The 21,781-nt window shown below is 41.5% G+C and overlaps 1 protein-coding gene across 10 annotated transcripts in view; it reads right to left on the reverse strand.

Annotated features, from left to right (window-relative positions):
- Sntg1 (syntrophin, gamma 1) overlaps nt 1-21,781 on the reverse strand; it is a 941,919-nt gene that overhangs the window by 870,122 nt on the left and 50,016 nt on the right. The window contains exon 1 of one of the 10 annotated variants that reach the window (XM_017312320.2): nt 19,459-20,621. The exons of the other annotated variants lie outside the window; for them this stretch is intronic. The gene's annotated coding sequence lies outside the window, so the exon portion shown is untranslated. Of the gene's footprint in view, nt 1-19,458; nt 20,622-21,781 lie in introns of those variants that run through there. 10 annotated transcript variants of the gene reach the window in all.

The raw sequence follows: 21,781 nt of genomic DNA on the forward strand, positions 1-21,781 counted from the left end.
TATGTGTAAATGTACCACACTTTCTATATCCATTCCCCAGTTGAAGGACATCTGGGTTCTTTCCAGCCTCTGGTTTTTATAAATAAGGCTGCTATGAACATAGTGGAGAATGTGTCCTTGTTACAGGTTGGAACATCTTTTGGGCATTTTCACAGTAGTAGTATATCTAGGTCATCAGGTAGCACTATGTCCAATTTTCTGAGGAACCACCAGATTGATTTCCAGAGGGGTTGTACCAGCTTGCAATCCCACCAGCAATGGAGGAGTGTTCCTCTTTCACCACATCCTTGCCAGCATCTGCTGTCTCCTGAGTGTTTGATCTTAGCCATTGTGACTGGTGTGAGATGGAATCTCGGGGTTGTTTTGATTTGCATTTCCCTGACAAATAAGATGTTAAACACTTCTTTCTTTTTTTATTAGATATTTTCTTTATATACATTTCAAATTCCAAATGCTATCCCAAAAGTTCCCTATACCCTCCCCCCGCCCTGCTCCCCTACCCACCCACTCCCACTTCTTGGCCCTGGCATTCCCCTTTACTGAAGCATATAAAGTTTGCAATACCAAGGGGTCTCTTCCCAGTGATAGCCAACTAAGCCATCTTCTACTACATATGCAGCTAGAGACACGAGCTCTGGTGGTACTGGTTAGTTCATATTGTTGTTCCACCTATAGGGTTGCAGACACCTTCAGCTACTTGGGTGCTTTCTCTAGCTTCTCCATTGAGGGCCCTGTGTTCCATCTTATAGATGACTGTGAGCATCCACTTCTGTATTTGCCAGGCACTGGCATAGCCTCATACGAGACAGATATACCAGGGTCTCTTCATCAAAATCTTGCTGACATATGAAATCGTGTTTGGGTTTGGTGGCTGACTCAGCTATTAAAAACAATAAATTTATGAAATTCTTGGACAAATGGATGTAACTGGAGTATATCATCCTTAATGAGGTAACCCAATCACAAAACAAGTCATTAGATATGCACTCACTGATAAGTGGATATTAGTCCAGAAACATAGAACACCCAAGATACAATTTACAAAACACAAGAAAATCAAGAAGAGGGAAGACCAATGGGTGGATACTTCGTTCCTCCTTAGAATAGGGAACAAAATACCCGTGAAAAGAGTTACAGAGACAAAGTTTGGAGCTAAGATGAAATGACGGTCTATCCAAAGAGTACCCCACCAGGGGATCCATCCCCTAATCAGTTAAACACTTCTTTAGGTGCTTCCTGGCCATTGAAGACTCTCAGTTGAGAATTCTTTGTTTAGCTCTGTACTCCATTTTTAATAGGATTATTTGGTTCTCTGGAGTCATACTTGAAGTCAATCTCCTTTGCACAGCTTTCAGTTTCCCACAAGATCAGGACTCAGGTTGCCAGTTCTCTGCCTCTGACTCTCTATCACCTTGGCACTTCTGCTATACTTCATTAATTTTTCCTCTAATCCACACATGGATGCTCTATTTTGTTGATTACATCACAGTTTTCTATCCACCCCTCAAATAAGGATTGCCGGGGAAAACTTAAGCTCCTCTTTTTTGCCTGATATTTATAAATGTTCTGCATCACATTCGGGAATCACCTGCATTCTAATTTTTTGGTTATTTCTGGTTAATCCAATTCACCCAAGTATGTACACTAGAATGTATGTTTTGTGGAATTAAAAACAGACTTCTGATACCTAAACCACAAAAAGACCCAACAAAGATAGAAAACTTCAAACCAATTTCCCTTATGAATATCGATGCAAAAATCCTCAATAAAGTTCTCGCTAACCGAATCCAAGAACACATCAAAACAATCATCCATCCTGACCAACTAGGTTTCATCCCAGGGATGCAGGGATGGTTCAATATACAGAAATCCATCAATGTAATCCAGTATATGAACAAACTCAAAGACAAAAACCACATGATCATCTCGTTAGATGCGGAGAAAGCATTTGACAAAATCCAACACCCATTCATAATAAAAGTCTTGGAAAGATCAGGAATTCAAGGCCCATACCTAAACATGATAAAAGCAATCTACAGCAAACCAGTAGCCAACATCAAAGTAAATGGTGAGAAGCTTGAAGCAATCCCACTAAAATCAGGGACTAGACAAGGCTGTCCACTCTCGCCCTACCTATTCAACATTGTACTTGAAGTCCTAGCCAGAGCAATTAGACAACAAAAGGAGATCAAGGGGAAACAAATTGGAAAGGAAGAAGTCAAAATATCACTTTTTGCATATGATATGATAGGATATATAAGCGACCCTAAAAATTCCACCAGAGAACTCCTAAGCCTGATAAACAGCTTCAATGAAGTAGCTGGATATAAAATTAACTCAAACAAGTCAATGGCCTTTCTGTACACAAAGGATAAACAGGCTGAGAAAGAAATTAGGGAAATAACACCCTTCTCAATAGTCACAAATAATATAAAATACCTTGGCATGACTCTAACTAAGGAAGTGAAAGATCTGTATGATAAGAACTTCAAGTCTCTGAAGAAAGAAATTAAAGAAAATCTCAGAAGATGGAAAGATCTCCCATGCTCATGGATTGGCAGGATCAACATTGTAAAAATGGCTATCTTGCCAAAAGCAATCTACAGATTCAATGCAATCCCCATCAAAATTCCAACTCAATTCTTCAACGAATTAGAAAGAGCAATCTGCAAATTCATCTGGAATAACAAAAAAACCTAGGATAGCAAAATCTCTTCTCAAGGATAAAAGAACCTCTGGTGGAATCACCATGCCTGACCTAAAGCTGTATTACAGAGCAATTGTGATAAAAACTGCATGGTACTGGTATAGTGACAGACAAGTAGACCAATGGAACATAATTGAAGACCCAGAGATGAACCCACACACCTATGGTCACTTGATCTTTGACAAGGGAGCTAAAACCAGCCAGTGGAAAAAAGACAGCATTTTCAACAAATGGTGCTGGCACAACTGGCAGTTATCATGTAGAAGAATGCATATTGATCCATTCCTATCTCCTTGTACTAAGGTCAAATCTAAGTGGATTAAGGAACTCCACATAAAACCAGAGACACTGAAACTTATAGAGGAGAAAGTAGGGAAAAGCCTCAAAGATATGGGTACAGGGGAAAAGTTCCTGAATAGAACAGCAATGGCTTGTGCAGTAAGATTGAGAATCGATTAAATGGGACCTCATAAAATTGCAAAGCTTCTGCAAGGCAAAAGACACCGTAAACAAGACAAAAAGACCACCAACAGATTGGGAAAGGATCTTTACCTATCCTAAATCAGATAGGGGACTAATATCCAATATATATAAAGAATTCAAGAAGGTGGGCTCCAAAAAATCAAATAACCCCATTAAAAAATGGGGCTCAGAGCTGAACAAAGAATTATCACCTGAGGAATACCGAATGGCAGAGAAGCACCTGAAAAAATGTTCAACATCCTTAATCATCAGGGAAATGCAAATCAAAACAACCCTGAGATTCCACCTCACACCAATCAGAATGGCTAAGATCAAAAATTCAGGTGACAGCAGATGCTGGCGAGGATGTGGAGAAAGAGCAACACTCTTCCATTGTTGGTAGGATTGCAAGCTTGCACAACCACTCTGGAAATCAGTCTGGCGGTTCCTCAGAAAATTGGACATAGTACTATCGGAGGATCCAGCAATACCTCTCCTGGGCATATATCCAGAAGATGCCCCAACAGGTAAGAAGGACACATGCTCCACTATGTTCATAGCAGCCTTATTTATAATAGCCAGAAGCTGGAAAGAACCCAGATGCCCCTCAACAGAGAAATGGATACAGTAAATGTGATACATTTACACAATGGAGTACTACTCAGCTATTAAAAAGAATGAATTTATGAAATTCCTAGGCAAATGGATGGACCTGGAGGGCATCATCCTGAGTGAGGTAACCCAATCACAAAGGAACTCATACAATATGTACTCACTGAGAAGTGGATATTAGCCCAGAAACTTAGGATACCCAAGATATAAGATACAATTTGCTAAACCCATGAAACTCAAGAAGAATGAAGACCAAAGTGTGGACACTTTGCCCCTTCTTAGAATTGGGAACAAAACACCCATGGAAGGAGTTACAGAGACAAACTTTGGAGCTGTGATGAAAGGATAGACCATCTAGAGACTGCCATATCCGGGATCCATCTCATAATCAGCTTCTAAACGCTGACACCATTGCACACACTAGCAAGATTTTGCTGAAAGGACCCAGATAGAACTCTCTCTTGTGAGACTATGCCAGGGCCTAGCAAACACAGAAGTGGATGCTCACAGTCAGCTATTGGATAGATCACAGGGCCCCCAATGGAGGAGCTAGAGAAAGTACCCAAGGAGCTAAAGGGATTTGCAACCCTATAAGTGGAACAACATTATGAACTAACCAGTACCCCTGAGCTCTTGACTCTAGCTGCATATGTATCAAAAGATGGCCTAGTCGGCCATCACTGGAAAGAGAGGCCCATTGGACTTGCAAACTTTATATGCCCCAGTACAGGGGAATGCCAGGGCCAAAAAGTGGGAGTGGGTGGGTAGGGGAGGGGGGAGGGTATGGGGGACTTTTGGGATAGCATTGGAAATGTAAATGAGGAAAATACCTAATAAAAATATTTTTAAAAAACAGACCTATTCATCCTCCTGAACTGCCATAAAGTATGTTTTATGCATATACAGAGAATACAAATAAATAGAAAAGGACAGAGATTAAGCCTTGCCACCCCAACCTGTTCAGATAGAATAGGTTTATGTAAAAATCCCCTTCAAAAGCAAAACAGAAACCCATTTCTCTCCATATCCCTTTCTATTTTTATAAAAATATTTAAACACTGTACCTTTAAGGTAAGTCATACTTGATTTTAAATGATAAAAAAATCTAATTAAAGTTGCCTCTGATCACAAGGTACATCTTCTTTGAATAATTCTTCTATAGTAAATTAAAGTATTCATCTTGAAAATCAATAACATCTATCAAGAAGTGTAGTATATTTCATACTCCTTTGTATCCATGAGGGTCAGGACAAAGATTTACTCAAACTACAATAATGACCATCTCTTTAAGACTCCGTGAGAGTTGTGAGCACAGAAGATACTATTGAAAGTAAAGATAATTGAAAAACCTCTCTTGAATATTCCTTAACATTCTGGACAGTTGAAGTTGAAGAATAGAAAATTACTGGCCTCTTGTGAAAACATGAATTTTTTACCTCGGAGCCCACCCCCTCCCATCTAGAGATTGTTCCCAGAACACTCCTAAACTTTTCACCCCAAAACTCCTCACCCTAAAGTTCGAACCCTCCCAACTAAAAACTGTTCCAAGAACATTTTTGAGATAAAGGCCTCCTGGAACAACCTCAAAATGAACCAGGTACTCCTTAGTTACGTAGGTTCCTTGATAGGACATGACTCCTTAGTTACGTAGATTCCTTTGGCAGAACTCCCTAGTGATGTAAACTTGTACTTTCCCTGCCCAGTTCTCCCCCTTTGAGTTTTACTATATAAGCCTGTAAAAAATTTTTGCTGACCGTCGAGACTCCTCTACCCTGTGCAAAGGTGTATGAGTTTCGACCCCAGAGCTCTGTGTGCTTTCATGTATGTTGCTGCTTTATTTCGACCCCAGAGCTCTGGTCTGTGTGCTTTCATGTCGCTGCTTTATTAAATCTTGCCTTCTACATTTTATGTATGGTCTCAGTGTCTTCTTGGGTACGCGGCTGTCCCGGGACTTGAGTGTCTGAGTGAGGGTCTTCCCTCGAGGGTCTTTCATTTGGTACATGGGCCGGGAATTCGAGAATCTTTCATTTGGTGCATTGGCCGGGAAACAGCGCGACCACCCAGAGGTCCTAGACCCACTTAGAGGTAAGATTCTTTGTTCTGCTTTGGTCTGATGTCTGTGTTCTGATGTCTGTGTTCTGATGTCTGTGTTCTGTTTCTAAGTCTGGTGCGATCGCAGTTTCAGTTTTGCGGATGCTCAGTGAGACCGCGCTCCGAGAGGGAGTGCGGGGTGGATAAGGATAGACGTGTCCAGGTGTCCACCGTCCGTTCGCCCTGGGAGACGTCCCAGGAGGAACAGGGGAGGATCAGGGACGCCTGGTGGACCCCTTTGAAGGCCAAGAGACCATTTGGGGTTGCGAGATCGTGGGTTAGAGTCCCACCTCGTGCCCAGTTGCGAGATCGTGGGTTCGAGTCCCACCTCGTGTTTTGTTGCGAGATCGTGGGTTCGAGTCCCACCTCGTGTTTTGTTGCGAGATCGTGGGTTCGAGTCCCACCTCGTGTTTTGTTGCGAGATCGTGGGTTCGAGTCCCACCTCGCGTCTGGTCACGGGATCGTGGGTTCGAGTCCCACCTCGTGCAGAGGGTCTCAATCAGCCGGCCTTGGAGAGGCCATCTGATTCTTCTGGTTTCTTTTTTGTCTTAGTCTCGTGTCCGCTCTTGTTGTGACTACTGTTTTTCTAAAAATGGGACAATCTGTGTTCACTCCCCTTTCTCTGACTCTGGAGCATTGGAAGGAGGTGCGGGTCAGAGCCCACAACCAGTCGGTGGAGGTCAGAAAGGGTCAGTGGCAGACCTTTTGCGCCTCCGAGTGGCCAACGTTTGGAGTAGGCTGGCCACCTAAGGGTGCTTTTGACTTGTCACTAATCGCCGCCGTCAGGCAAATTGTTTTTCAGGAGGAAGGGAGTCGATGTGGAATCCGACCCCGTCAGGAAATAGCGTTTGGCTTGGCTGGTTGTACAAGTCCAGGCGTGGACGAGTGTGCTTAGAGATACTGGTGTCTTCTTTTTCTCTGTTGCTATCTTGTTTTTGTTTGTGGTTTTTGTCATGAGACACAGACACTGTACGTCAGAGGTAAAGTGAGATCCCTCCCTGTCTGTATGTCTGTGTGTCTGTGTGTCTTGTTCACTTGTGTGTCCTCCATTGGACCACCTTCTGATTCTGTTTTGTTTTTGGTTTGTCTGGTTTCAGGTCTGGTTTTGGTCCCAAGGAGTTGACTGATTATCTTGGTTTGGTTTTAGGCCGGTCTCAGGTTCTGGGGCCTTCCCATGGAGACAGGTCCATTTGGGTTGGTCATAGTGACAGTAAGCTTCTCTGAAAATCGCATGTAAGATGCCCTGTATTGGTCTTGCTTGTGTTTGTCATTTCTGTGGTACTGTGATTCTATAGTGGTTGCCTGAAAAACGGTTTCTGTGTGTGTCTTTTGTGTCTCTTTGTGTTTGGACTTGGACTGATGACTGACGACTGTTTTTAAGTTATGCCTTCTGAAATAAGCCTAAAAATCCTGTCAGATCCCTATGCTGACCACTTCCTTTCAGATCCTCAGCTGCCCTGCCTCCCACTCCAACTCCAGAGAGCAGCCAGCGGGTAACAGTGGTCCCGCCCATGGACCTGGAGCCTAGAGAAAAATGAGCTCAAAAATCCGGAGCAAATGAGGAGTGGTCCCTGAGAAGTCAGTGGCCTGGATGTTGTGGCTGCTGAGAAAAAAAAAGAAGAGGAGGCTGTTCGAGTAGCCGGCCAAGAGCGCCGCAGGTTCCCAGGCAGCTTCTCATTCCCCTGTCCCTCCCATCCCGTCTCTTGTTAACAGAAAAACTGCTTTCACTTTAAGATAAGTGCCGGTTGCAGCCAGCTGTGAGAGCTGCACTCCCGTCTCTGCTCTAAAGTTCCCTCTTCTCAGAAGGTGGCACCACCCTGAGTTGCTGGCAGTGAGTCTGTTCTAAGCTCCAGTGAGGGAGGCATCCGCCCACTTGGGGCTTCTGTCCAAGGTAAGGAGCACCTGTGAGTCTAACTGCCAGACTCTGATGGGGGTTTCGTCTCTGTGGGACTAGAAAGTGTCCCAACAATCTGACCAAGGTAACAGGAAGTTAAGACAAAGACAGAGATCAGAGTCAGAATCAGAGCTGTGCTGTGAGACAGATAGATAAGAAAAATAAAATGCTGGCCACAAAAGTCAGGAAAACTAGAAAACTTAGATAGTACCTGGCAACAAAAGAAAGCTTTTGGCTGAAGATCAATGTGTTTAAGAGATAACAAAAGGGGTGCTAACACAGAAGCTGAGTCCTTAAAAGAGTCCGGTGGCCTACCTGTTGAAGCAGCTAAAAAAGAGACTGTGTTTCATATTCCTCCACCGACCAGTGCAAAACAAGCTAAAAAGTTCCTGGGCACTGCGGGCTTTTGCAGATTGTGGATTCCAGGTTTTGCTTAATTAAAGAGATAAACAGCCCTTCGTATAGAAAAATAAAGAACAATCTTAGATGGCCTTGGATGCTATTGAGACTGCCCTGATGTTATCCCCAGCTATGGGACTCCTAGATGTGACTGAGAACAAAGGTATTGCCAAAGAAGTTCTTACTCAGAGATTGGGACCCTGAAAAAGACCTGTGGCATACTTGTAAGAAATTAGACCTGGTGGCTGTAAGATGGCCTGCTTGTCTGCACATAGTGGCTTCTGGTCAAGGACGCAGATAAATTGACTCTGAGACAAAACTTGGCACATGTCCTAGAAAGTGTGGTTCAGCCCCCATGACCGATGGCTGACTAACGCTCTTAAAAGCATTATCCAACTGTTCCCCTGACCGATGGACACATTGTCAGAGCTTTGACTGAACGAGTGACCTTCGCTCCCCCTGCTATCCTCGATCTCACTACTGCCTGAGACTTCACCTACTCATCATTGTGCTGACATTCTGGCAGAAGGACACGGATGGCAGTAGCCTCGAGGTTAAGGGTAAGCGGAAGGCGGGGACAGCAGTGCAGTGGTGGACAGAAAGCAAGTGATCTAGGCCAGCAGCCTCCTTAAAGGGACCTCAGCCCAGAAAGCTAAACTTGTGGCTTTAATACAAGCTCTATATATACAGACAAAGAGAGCTGTTGACATCTGCAGAGAAAGACCTAAGATGCTGTGGCTAAAAGAAATCAGATGGCAAATCTAACCGCCCAGGCATCCTAAAGAGCAATGATCCTGACAGTCTGAAGACTATCAAGTTATAGACAAATTAAGACTGGTAAAAGAAACCCTGTATAAAATAGTAAAAACTGAAGAAAGAAAACTAGTCCTCTCATGAGAAGACAGACCTGACATCTACTGAAAAATAGACTTTACTGAAAAAATATGTGTATGAATACCTTCTGGTTTTTGTGAACGTTCTCAAGATAGATAAAAGCTTTTCCTTGTAAAAAAAAAACGAGACTGATCAGATAGTCATCAAGAAGATTGTTAAAGAAAATTTTCCAAGGTTCGGAGTGCCAAAAGCAATAGTGTCAGATAATGGTCCTGCCTTTGTTGCCCAGGTAAGCCAGGGTGTGGCCAAGTATTTAGAGGTCAAATAAAAATTGTATTATGTGTACAGACCTCAGAACTCAGGACAGATAAAAATAATGAATAAAACTCTAAACAGACCTTGACAAAATTAATCCTAGAGACTGGCACAGACTTACTTGGTGCCCCTTCCCCTTGCCCTATTGAAAACTGAGAATACTCCCTCTTGATTCAGTTTTACTCTTTTTGAGATCCTTTATGGGGCTCCAGTGCCCATCACTGTCTTAAATGATGTGTTTAAACCTATGTTGTTATAATAATGATCTATATGTTAAGTTAAAAGGCTTGCAGGTGGTGCAGAAAGAAGTCTGGTCACAACTGGCTACAGCAAACGAGCCGGGTACCCCAAGGACAACTCACCAGTTCCAGCCAGAGATCTGATCTACGTACACCTGCGTCATGCTGAGACCCTCAAGCCTCACTAAAAGGGTCCCTGCCTAGTTCTGTTTACTAATCTGCCTTATTCTGTTTCTGTTCCCATGTTAAAGATAGAATAAATGCAGTATTCTCCACATAGAGATATAGACTTCTGAAATTCTAAGATTAGAATTACTTACAAGAAGAAGTGGGGAATGAAGAATAGAAAATTACTGGCCTCTTGTGAAAACATGAATTTTTTACCTCGGAGCCCACCCCCTCCCATCTAGAGATTGTTCCCAGAACACTCCTAAACTTTTCACCCCAAAACTCCTCACCCTAAAGTTCGAACCCTCCCAACTAAAAACTGTTCCAAGAACATTTTTGAGATAAAGGCCTCCTGGAACAACCTCAAAATGAACCAGGTACTCCTTAGTTACGTAGGTTCCTTGATAGGACATGACTCCTTAGTTACGTAGATTCCTTTGGCAGAACTCCCTAGTGATGTAAACTTGTACTTTCCCTGCCCAGTTCTCCCCCTTTGAGTTTTACTATATAAGCCTGTAAAAAATTTTTGCTGACCGTCGAGACTCCTCTACCCTGTGCAAAGGTGTATGAGTTTCGACCCCAGAGCTCTGTGTGCTTTCATGTATGTTGCTGCTTTATTTCGACCCCAGAGCTCTGGTCTGTGTGCTTTCATGTCGCTGCTTTATTAAATCTTGCCTTCTACATTTTATGTATGGTCTCAGTGTCTTCTTGGGTACGCGGCTGTCCCGGGACTTGAGTGTCTGAGTGAGGGTCTTCCCTCGAGGGTCTTTCATTTGGTACATGGGCCGGGAATTCGAGAATCTTTCAAAGTGAGCTGAAGGTGATGAAAACACTGTAGCAGTTCTATTTAATAAAGCCTGTCATTTAATACATAACACTTGGTTCAAAATCAGTTCTGGAAGAAACTACGTTTGTCATATGAAAACCACCAGTGGAAATTAGTCTGAACAGGTTAGAGGGTGCGCCAGAGAACCGGACAGCTGCTGGGACGGGCAGAAGCACAGAGCTGCTGAGGCAGCACCCTTGGCGGGCCGCAGACAGCCGGCCACCTTCAGGACCAGAGGACAGGTGTCCGCCTGGCTTGGGAGGTGGCCTCAGCCTCAGCAGCAGCGGTCGCCATCTTGGTTCCGGGACTCAGCAGAACTTAGGAAATTAGTCTGAACAGGTTAGAGGGTGCGCCAGAGAACTGGACAGCTTCTGGGACGGGCAGAAGCACAGAGCCGCTGAGGCAGCACCCTTGGCGGGCCGCAGACAGCCGGCCACCGTCCGGACCAGAGGACAGGGGTCCGCCTGGCTTGGGAGGCGGCCTCAGCCTCAGCAGCAGTGGTCGCCATCTGGGTTCCGGGACTCCGCGGGACCTAGGAAATTAGTCTGAACAGGTTAGAGGGTGCGCCAGAGAACCGGACAGCTTCTGGGACAGGCAGAAGCACAGAGCCGCTGAGGCAGTACCCTTGGCGGGCCGCAGACAGCCAGCCACCTTCAGGACCAGAGGACAGGTGTCCGCCTGGCTCGGGAAGCGGCCTCAGCCTCAGGAGCAGCGGTCACCATCTTGGTTCCAGGACTCCCTGGAACTTAGGATTTTAGTCTGCACAGGTGAGAGTCTGCACCACAGAAGCTGACAGCTTCTGGGAACTGCCAAAGCAACACAGCTTCTGAGAGAGGCCCTGTTTTGGGCCTTCTTCTTCGACCAGGAGGAGGTCCAAAAACAAGATATCTGTGCACCTTCCCTGTAAGAGAGCTTGCCAGCAGAGAGTGCTCTGAGCACTGAAACTCAGAGGAGAGAATCTGTCTCCCAGGTCTGCTGAGAGACGGTAACAGAATCACCAGAAGAACAATCTCTAAACAGAGTCAACTATAACTACTAACTCCAGAGATTACCAGATGGCGAAAGGTAAACGGAGGAATCCTACTAACAGGAACCAAGACCACTCACCATCATCAGAACCCAGCACTCCCACTTCGCCCAGTCCAGGGCACCCCAACACACCCAAAAACCTAGACCTAGATTTAAAAGCATATCTCATAATGATGGTAGAGGACATCAAGAAGGACTTTAATAAATCACTTAAAGAAATACAGGAGAACACTGCTAAAGAGTTACAAGTCCTTAAAGAAAAACAGGAAAACACAATCAAACAGGTAGAAGTCCTTACAGAAAAAGAGGAAAAAACATACAAACAGGTGATGGAAATGAACAAAACCATACTAGACCTAAAAAGGGAAGTAGAAACAATAAAGAAAACTCAAAGTGAGGCAACACTGGAGATAGAAACCCTAGGAAAGAAATCTGGAACCATAGATTTGAGCATCAGCAACAGAATACAAGAGATGGAAGAGAGAATCTCAGGTGCAGAAGATTCCATAGAGAACATCGGCACAACAATCAAAGAACATGGAAAATGCAAAAAGATCCTAACTCAAAATATCCAGGAAATCCAGGACACAATGAGAAGACCAAACCTACGGATAATAGGAGTGGATGAGAATGAAGATTTTCAACTCAAAGGACCAGCAAACATCTTCAACAAAATTATTGAAGAAAACTTCCCAAATATAAAGAAAGAGATACCTATGAACATACAAGAAGCCTACAGAACTCCAAATAGACTGGACCAGAAAAGAAATTCCTCCTGACACGTAATAATCAGAACAACAAATGCACTAAATAAAGATAAAATACTAAAAGCTTTAAGGGAAAAAGGTCAAGTAACATACAAAGGCAAGCCTATCAGAATTACACCAGATTTTTCACCAGAGACTATGAAAGCCAGAAGAGCCTGGACAGATGTTATACAGACACTAAGAGAACACAAATTCCAGCCCAGGCTACTATACCCAGCCAAACTCTCAATTACCATAGATGGAGAAACCAAAGTATTCCACGACAAAACCAAATTCACACATTATCTCTCCACGAATCCAGCCCTTCAAAGGTTAATAACAGAAAAAAAACAATACAAGAACGGGAACAATGCCCTAGAAAAAACAAGAAGGTAATCCCTCAACAAACCTAAAAGAAGACAGCCACAAGAACAGAATGCCAACTTTAACAACAAAAATAACAGGAAGCAACAATTACACTTCCTTAATAGCTCTTAACATCAATGGTCTCAACTCCCCAATAAAAAGACATAGACTAACAAACTGGCTACACAAACAAGACCCAACATTTTGCTGTTTACAGGAGACACATCTCAGAGAAAAAGATAGACACTACCTCAGAATAAAAGGCTGGAAAACAATTTTCCAAGCAAATGGTATGAAGAAACAAGCTGGAGTAGCCATCCTAATATCTGATAAGATTGACTTCCAACCCAAAGTCATCAAAAAAGACAAGGAGGGGCACTTTGTTCTCATCAAAGGTAAAATCCTCCAAGAGGAACTCTCAATTCTGAATATCTATGCTCCAAATACAAGGGCAGCCACATTCATTAAAGAAACTTTAGTAAAGCTCAAAGCACACATTGCACCTCACACAATAATAGTGGGAGACTTCAACACACCACTTTCACCAATGGACAGATCATGGAAACAGAAACTAAACAGGGACACACTGAAACTAACAGAAGTGATGAAACAAATGGATCTGACAGATATCTACAGAACATTTTATCCTAAAACAAAAGGATATACCTTCTTCTCAGCACCTCATGGTACCTTCTCCAAAATTGACCACATAATAGGTCACAAAACAGGCCTCAACAGATTCAAAAATATTGAAATTGTCCCATGTATCCTATCAGATCACCATGCACTAAGGCTGATCTTCAATAACAAAAAAAATAACAGAAAGCCAACACTCACGTGGAAACTGAACAACACTCTTCTCAATGATACCTTGGTTAAGGAAGGAATAAAGAAAGAAATTAAAGACTTTTTAGAGTTTAATGAAAATGAAGCCACAACGTACCCAAACCTTTGGGACACAATGAAAGCATTTCTAAGAGGGAAACTCATAGCTCTGAGTGCCTCCATGAAGAAACGGGAGAGAGCACATACTAGCAGCTTGACAACACATCTAAAAGCTCTAGAAAAAAAGGAAGCAAATTCACCCAAGAGGAGTAGACGGCAGGAAATAATCAAACTCAGGGGTGAAATCAACCAAGTGGAAACAAGAAGAACTATTCAAAGAATTAACCAAACGAGGAGTTGGTTCTTTGAGAAAATCAACAAGATAGATAAACCCTTAGCTAGACTCACTAGAGGGCACAGAGACAAAATCCTAATTAACAAAATCAGAACTGAAAAGGGAGACATAACAACAGATCCTGAAGAAATCCAAAACACCATCAGATCCTTCTACAAAAGGCTATACTCAACAAAACTGGAAAACCTGGACGAAATGGACAAATTTCTGGACAGATACTAGGTACCAAAGTTGAATCAGGATCAAGTTGACCTTCTAAACAGTCCCATATCCCCTAAAGAAATAGAAGCAGTTATAAATAGTCTCCCAGCCAAAAAAAGCCCAGGACCAGACGGGTTTAGTGCAGAGTTCTATCAGACCTTCAAAGAAGATCTAATTCCAGTTCTGCACAAACTTTTTCACAAGATAGAAGTAGAAAGTACTCTACCCAACTCGTTTTATGAAGCCACTATTACTCTGATACCTAAACCACAGAAAGATCCAACAAAGATAGAGAACTTCAGACCAATTTCTCTTATGAATATTGATGCAAAAATCCTCAATAAAATTCTCGCTAACCGAATCCAAGAACACATTAAAACAATCATCCATCCTGACCAAGTAGGTTTTATTCCAGGAATGCAGGGATGGTTTAATATACGAAAATCCATCAATGTAATCCACTATGTAAACAAACTCAAAGACAAAAACCACATGATCATCTCGTTGGATGCAGAAAAAGCATTTGACAAGATCCAACACCCATTCATGATAAAAGTTCTGGAAAGATCAGGAATTCAAGGCCCATACCTAAACATGATAAAAGCAATCTACAGCAAACCAGTAGCCAACATCAAAGTAAATGGAGAGAAGCTGGAAGCAATCCCACTAAAATCAGGGACTAGACAAGGCTGCGCACTTTCTCCCTACCTTTTCAACATAGTACTTGAAGTATTAGCCAGAGCAATTCGACAACAAAAGGAGATCAAGGGGATACAAATTGGAAAGGAGGAAGTCAAAATATCACTTTTTGCAGATGATATGATAGTATATATAAGTGACCCTAAAAATTCCACCAGAGAACTCCTAAACCTGATAAACAGCTTCGGTGAAGTAGCTGGATATAAAATTAACTCAAACAAGTCAATGGCCTTTCTCTACACAAAGAATAAACAGGCTGAGAAAGAAATTAGGGAAACAACACCCTTCTCAATAGTCACAAATAATATAAAATATCTCGGCGTGACTGTAACTAAGGAAGTGAAAGATCTGTATGATAAAAACTTCAAGTCTCTGAAGAAAGAAATTAAAGAAGATCTCAGAAGATGGAAAGATCTCCCATGCTCATGGATTGGCAGGATCAACATTGTAAAAATGGCTATCTTGCCAAAAGCAATCTACAGATTCAATGCAATCCCCATCAAAATTCCAACTCAATTCTTCAATGAATTAGAAGGAGCAATTTGCAAATTCATCTGGAATAACAAAAAACCTAGGATAGCAAAAACTCTTCTCAAGGATAAAAGAACCTCTGGTGGAATCACCATGCCTGACCTAAAGCTTTACTACAGAGCAATTGTGGTAAAAACTGCATGGTACTGGTATAGAGACAGACAAGTAGACCAATGGAATAGAATTGAAGACCCAGAAATGAACCCACACACCTATGGTCACTTGATCTTCGACAAGGGAGCTAAAACCATCCAGTGGAAGAAAGACAGCATTTTCAACAAATGGTGCTGGCACAACTGGTTGTTATCATGTAGAAGAATGCGAATCGATCCATACTTATCTCCTTGTACTAAGGTCAAATCTAAATGGATCAAAGAACTTCACATAAAACCAGAGACACTGAAACTTATAGAGGAGAAAGTGGGGAAAAGCCTTGAAGATATGGGCACAGGGGAAAAATTCCTGAACAGAACAGCAATGGCTTGTGCTGTAAGATCGAGAATTGACAAATGGGACCTAATGAAACTCCAAAGTTTCTGCAAGGCAAAAGACACCATCAATAAGACAAAGAGACCACCAACAGATTGGGAAAGGATCTTTACCTATCCTAAATCAGATAGGGGACTAATATCCAACATATATAAAGAACTCAAGAAGGTGGACTTCAGAAAATCAAATAACCCCATTAAAAAATGGGGCTCAGAACTGAACAAAGAATTCTCACCTGAGGAATACCGAATGGCAGAGAAGCACCTGAAAAAATGTTCAACATCCTTAATCATCAGGCAAATGCAAATCAAAACAACCCTGAGATTCCACCTCACACCAGTCCGAATGGCTAAGATCAAAAATTCAGGTGACAGCAGATGCTGGCGAGGATGTGGAGAAAGAGGAACACTCCTCCATTGTTGGTGGGATTGTAGGCTTGTACAACCACTCTGGAAATCCGTCTGGCGGTTCCTCAGAAAATTGGACATAGTACTACCGGAGGATCCAGCAATACCTCTCCTGGGCATATATCCAGAAGATGCCCCAACTGGTAAGAAGGACACATGCTCCACTATGTTCATAGCAGCCTTATTTATAATAGCCAGAAACTGGAAAGAACCCAGATGCCCCTCAACAGAGGAATGGATACAGAAAATGTGGTACATCTACACAATGGAGTACTACTCAGCTATTAAAAAGAATGAATTTATGAAATTCCTAGCCAAATGGATGGACCTGGAGGGCATCATCCCGAGTGAGGTAACACATTCACAAAGGAATTCACACAATATGTACTCACTGATAAGTGGATATTAGCCCAAAACCTAGTATACCCAAGATATAAGATACAATTTCCTAAACACATGAAACTCAAGAAAAATGAAGACTGAAGTGTGGACACTATGCCCCTCCTTAGAAGTGGGAACAAAACACCCTTGGAAGGAGTTACAGAGACAAAGTTTGGAGCTGAGATGAAAGGATGGACCATGTAGAGACTGCCTTATCCAGGGATCCACCCCATAATCAGCATCCAAACGCTGACACCATTGCATACACTAGCAAGATTTTATCGAAAGGACCCAGATGTAGCTGTCTCTTGTGAGACTATGCCGGGGCCTAGCAAACACAGAAGTGGATGCCCACAGTCAGCTAATGGATGGATCACAGGGCTCCCAATGGAGGAGCTAGAGAAAGTACCCAAGGAGCTAAAGGGATCTGCAACCCTATAGGTGGATCAACATTATGAACTAACCAGTACCCTGGAGCTCTTGACTCTAGCTGCATATGTATCAAAAGATGGCCTAGTTGGCCATCACTGGAAAGGGAGGCCCATTGATCATGCAAACTTTATATGCCCCAGAACAGGGGAACGCCAGGGCCAAAAAGGGGGAGTGGGTGGGTAGGGGAGTGGGGGTGGGTGGGTATGGGGGACTTTTGGTATAGCATTGGAAATGTAAATGAGCTAAATACCTAATAAAAAATGGAAAGAAAAAAAAAAAGAAAAAAAAAAGAAAACCACCAGTGACTGTTGTGGTACTGGTTGGTTTTCCCAATGTGCATCTTCGGATCCATCACTCCTGAGGATACACCACCAAGGAGGGGGGCACATGTTTAGTCCTCTTGCTCCTTTCTCTATACATGATATATTAACTCGGAATCTTCCTAGTAGAAGTCATATCTTAGGGAGAGATGGTCTTGAAACCTTTACCCTCAATTTCCCAAAGTCATATGGCCTAAAATTTCATCCATGCCTATAATATATATGAAGACCTATTTAGCCATTGTCTAGAAAGTATATTCTGAGCAACCCTGAGCAATATATTAAAATATGATATTTGCAACTTTCTGAAACAATTTAGTTAGAATCACTGCATACCATAGCTTCTAGCAATTAAAGATTTGATTCAAAGTGTTTCTCTCCAATTGAAGGATAACCATATGTCACACAGCTGGGTGAGCTGATCTGACGAAAAAAAGGTTGTGCCATTTAACTTCCTGGGCCATCGTTGTAGATATGCTTATAGCATTTGAGCTCAAGAGACCTGAGGACAGTTTTACTCCTTGTTAAATATATTAAACTGAACATGTAGATTATTCAGATTAGTAATTGGTTTTATCATCCATTTGCAGAATTATAAATATCAAAGAAGTGAAAATATATCAGCCCATGCATGACATGAGGCCAGAAGCATTACCATATCCGCACTGAGAATTTGGAGGCTGTTGTATTTCACTGACCTCTACTCCTCAAGAAATAAGAGTATGTGTTTTAGTAATTAATATTCTCAACCTGTAGTTAATTTTTATGGAGGTGTGCTGCTAGATTAGAAAAGAAGGACAATTTGGAACTTCTGAGCATGCATTCATTCACTCTGGAGAGCAGCATGCACACCAGTGTAAGTGTAAAAACTTGAACTGAAAGATACAATTAGTGAATCCAAACTGGAAGCTGCCAAGAAGGCTTACAGGAAATGAGGTTCTTCAAAATAGTGCTACAGATGACAGGATCAAATGTCAAGATTCTTCTCTAATTTCAGACAGAAACTGGAAGCCACTCTAGATGCTAGTGCAACTGCAACACAAAATGCTATATAGGTTATCAAATGGGGTCAGAATTATTATGGTTGTTTTCAGTTCTGTTTTCTATAAATATACCTTTGTGACCTCTGCCTCACTAGTTTTTAGATTCTAAAATGCTAAGTTCAAATGATTTGATCCATGTTAAGTTATTTAAAAGAATATTCCTGTTGGAAATGTACTTATACATTTAAAACTTTGCTTGAATTATTTGAATTCTTTTTGCTATATTGGTACATACTTTATAAAAGTTGAGACTCATCAAAATGAAGCAGAGGGTTTCATTTCCTCTGAAGCACAACCAGGTTCGTTCCCTCTACAGCACACTGAGAGAAGAATCCTTCATGCATCCATAGCATTACTGGTTTGGCCAGATCTACTGTACCTTTAAATCAACTTTGTCCCTGGCATCACTCCCTAACCACAGCTGCCAACTGTTCAAGGTGGAACAAAGGAGTCTTTAGCATTTATAAATGAGCTCTTCTCAGGGCTTACTAGCTGCAGAATCTAGGACAGCAGAATGTTCTCCAGAGACATGGAGGAGCTGTATAAGTTTGGAACTTAAGGTAGTGAATATTAATGTTTCTAATAACATGGACAACTCAGAAATGGTTATTTTAGATGCTTAAGGACAGAAACAACCATCTGATACTTTATGTTTCCTGAGAGAGTATCAGTGCTCAGATCATACAAAGTCAACAGGATCTGGATTTTTAATGAAATAGACACAAGGAACAGAAAGTTCTTCTGAAAGGATGTCACATGCCAGAGCTTACACCAGAACCCACTGATGCAAGCCATGGTTGAAACTCTTCCTTAGTGCTCACAATTGCCTTATGGCCATGCAGACTCTGTTCGTCACCAAACAGTCATTAGGAAATTTTCCAAAAAAGGGAGAAACAGAGATCTTATTACTAGAGTTGCTAAACCACTGAACCATTTAATAATCTGACATTATCCAGACTAGGAGCTACATTATACCACCTACCTCCACCCTTGAATCTTCCCATGGTTGGTGCAAGTGGTCTCATGAGTCAGTAAATACAATAGCAAGTTGATTAAAATAAATAGTAAAATCTGCGGTCTGTCTTACCTTGTTAAGATTCAGTCATCTAAAACACAAATAGCTCCTCCCATCACTAACATCACTTAGCAGAAATCTCAGTGGCAGTTTGTAGAGAGTGGCTGAAGAGAAGAGATGCAGAATAAAAAGCTACTTTCCAGTTTCTGAAAGCTTGAATCAACACCACTACATCTTCTCTGCCTTGATAATACAGTAATTTCTTTTCTTTGAACATGCCCCAAGCATAACATATGCAGCAGGAATAATTTGGAAAACCAAATTTAAAACAAACTTGCTCTTGAGAATCTCACTAAGGTCTTCAAGTCCCCATAGTATAATTGATGGGCTCTGTGGTTAAACAAATCCAGAGTTTCTTTGTATTAATGCTTCTCAAAGAGTTCTGTAGGCTTAAAACTAATTAAAATAAGGAAATTGAAAAGTGGACTGAGCTTATTGAAAAAAAAAAAAGGTTCAACATCTCATTACAGAGAAAACTAAGCAAAATGAAAGACTTTAATTGAGTTAAGTAGCATCCACCCAAGCCACTACTTCATTAGTTACCTAGAAGGACAGACTGTTGCATACCATATCTCTCATTTTTCTTCAATTCACTCGAATAATGGTATTTGAAACTGATATTTGGATTCTTGCAAATGTTCTCACCCGTCCCATTTGGGATGTTTAAGAGTTGTTCAAACATATTCACTTGGCACCCAAGATCTTCTGCCTCACATGCAGCCTGGATTCTCTCATCTGACCTACCATTTTACATTTACATTGCCTATAATAAACCTCAACTAAGAGTGAATTTTTTATAAATTATAGGAATGAAGAGTCTCCCTGTGGTGGGACACTATCTCCAATGAGAATATAGACCTTGTTCTCCCAGATGTAGATTCATTGTTGTTTGTCCCATCAAATTGCATCTGAACCCTGCATAAAACACATGTTGTCCTATAAAGAAGGCTTCTGCTGGGGTAATCTGCATGATGAATTTAGAATTCCTCACAAGGAAAAGTAACAGAAAATTCACTTCATATTTTATTTTTCATCTACTATTCTGTATTTTTTTCTGAAATATTGGTAACTAAAAATTTCATCCACTGTGTTGGAAATTTTGGAATTGTTTCTTTGCTCTGTGTGTGTGTGTGTGTGTGTGTGTGTGTCTTTGTGTGTGTGTCTTTGTGTGTGTGTGTGTCTTTGTGTGTGTGTGTGTGTGTGTGTGTGTGTGTGTGTGTGTTTTATGGGTATTGCCAAGTTAGAAAATAATTACAAAACAAAAAAAAAAAGAGTTACAAGATGGGGATAAAAACTCTGTTCTGTGCCCATATTTAGAGGTTTTCCCCCACTTTTTTCTATATAAGTTTCAGTGTCTCTTGTATTATGTGGAGTTCCTTGGTCCACTTAGACTTGAGCTTTGTATAAGGAGATAAGAATGGATCAACTCAAATTCCTCTACATGATAACAGCCGGTTGAACCAACACCTTTTGTTCAAAAAACCTATCTTTTTTCCACTGGATGGTTTTAGCTCCTTTGTCAAAGATCAAGTGACCATAGGTGTGGGTTCATTTCTGTGTCTTCAATTCTATTCCATTGATCTACCTGTCTGTCACTGTACCAGTACCATGCAGTTTTTATCACAATTGCTCTGTAGTACAGCTTGAGGTCAGGCATGGTGATTCTTTTATTGTTAAGAATAATTTTTGCGGGGCTGGTGAGATGGCTCAGTGGGTAAGAGCACCCGACTGCTCTTCCGAAGGCCCGAAGTTCAAATCCCAGCAACCACATGGTGGCTCACAACCATCCGTAATGAGATCTGACTCCCTCTTCTGGAGTGTCTGAAGACAGCTCAGTGTACTTATATACAATAAAAATAAATAAATCTTAAAAAAAAAGAATAATTTTTGCTATCTTAGGTTTTTTGTTATTCCAGATGAATTTGAGAATTGCCCTTTCTAACTCTGTGAAGAATTAAGTTGAAATTTTGATGGAAATTACATTGAATCTATAGATTGCTTTAGGCAAGATGGTTGTTTTACTATATTAATCCTGTCAATCCATGAGCATGGGAGATCTTTCCATCTTCTGAGATCTTCTTTGATTTCATTCTTCAGAGACTTGGTGTTCCTATCATACAGAATGTTCACTTCCTTAGTTATAGTCAAACCAAGGTATTTTATATTATTTGTGACTATTGTGAAGGGTGTTGTTTCACTAATTTCTTTCTTAGCTTGTTTATCTGTTGTGTAGAGAAAAGCCATTGATTTGTTTGAGTTAATTTTATATTCAGCTACTTCACTGAAGTTGTTTATCAGGTTTAGGAGTTCTCTGGTAGAAGTTTTAGGGTCACTT

Source organism: Mus musculus, chromosome 1, assembly GCF_000001635.26.
Source record: "Mus musculus strain C57BL/6J chromosome 1, GRCm38.p6 C57BL/6J".
Taxonomy (NCBI): domain Eukaryota; kingdom Metazoa; phylum Chordata; class Mammalia; order Rodentia; family Muridae; genus Mus; species Mus musculus.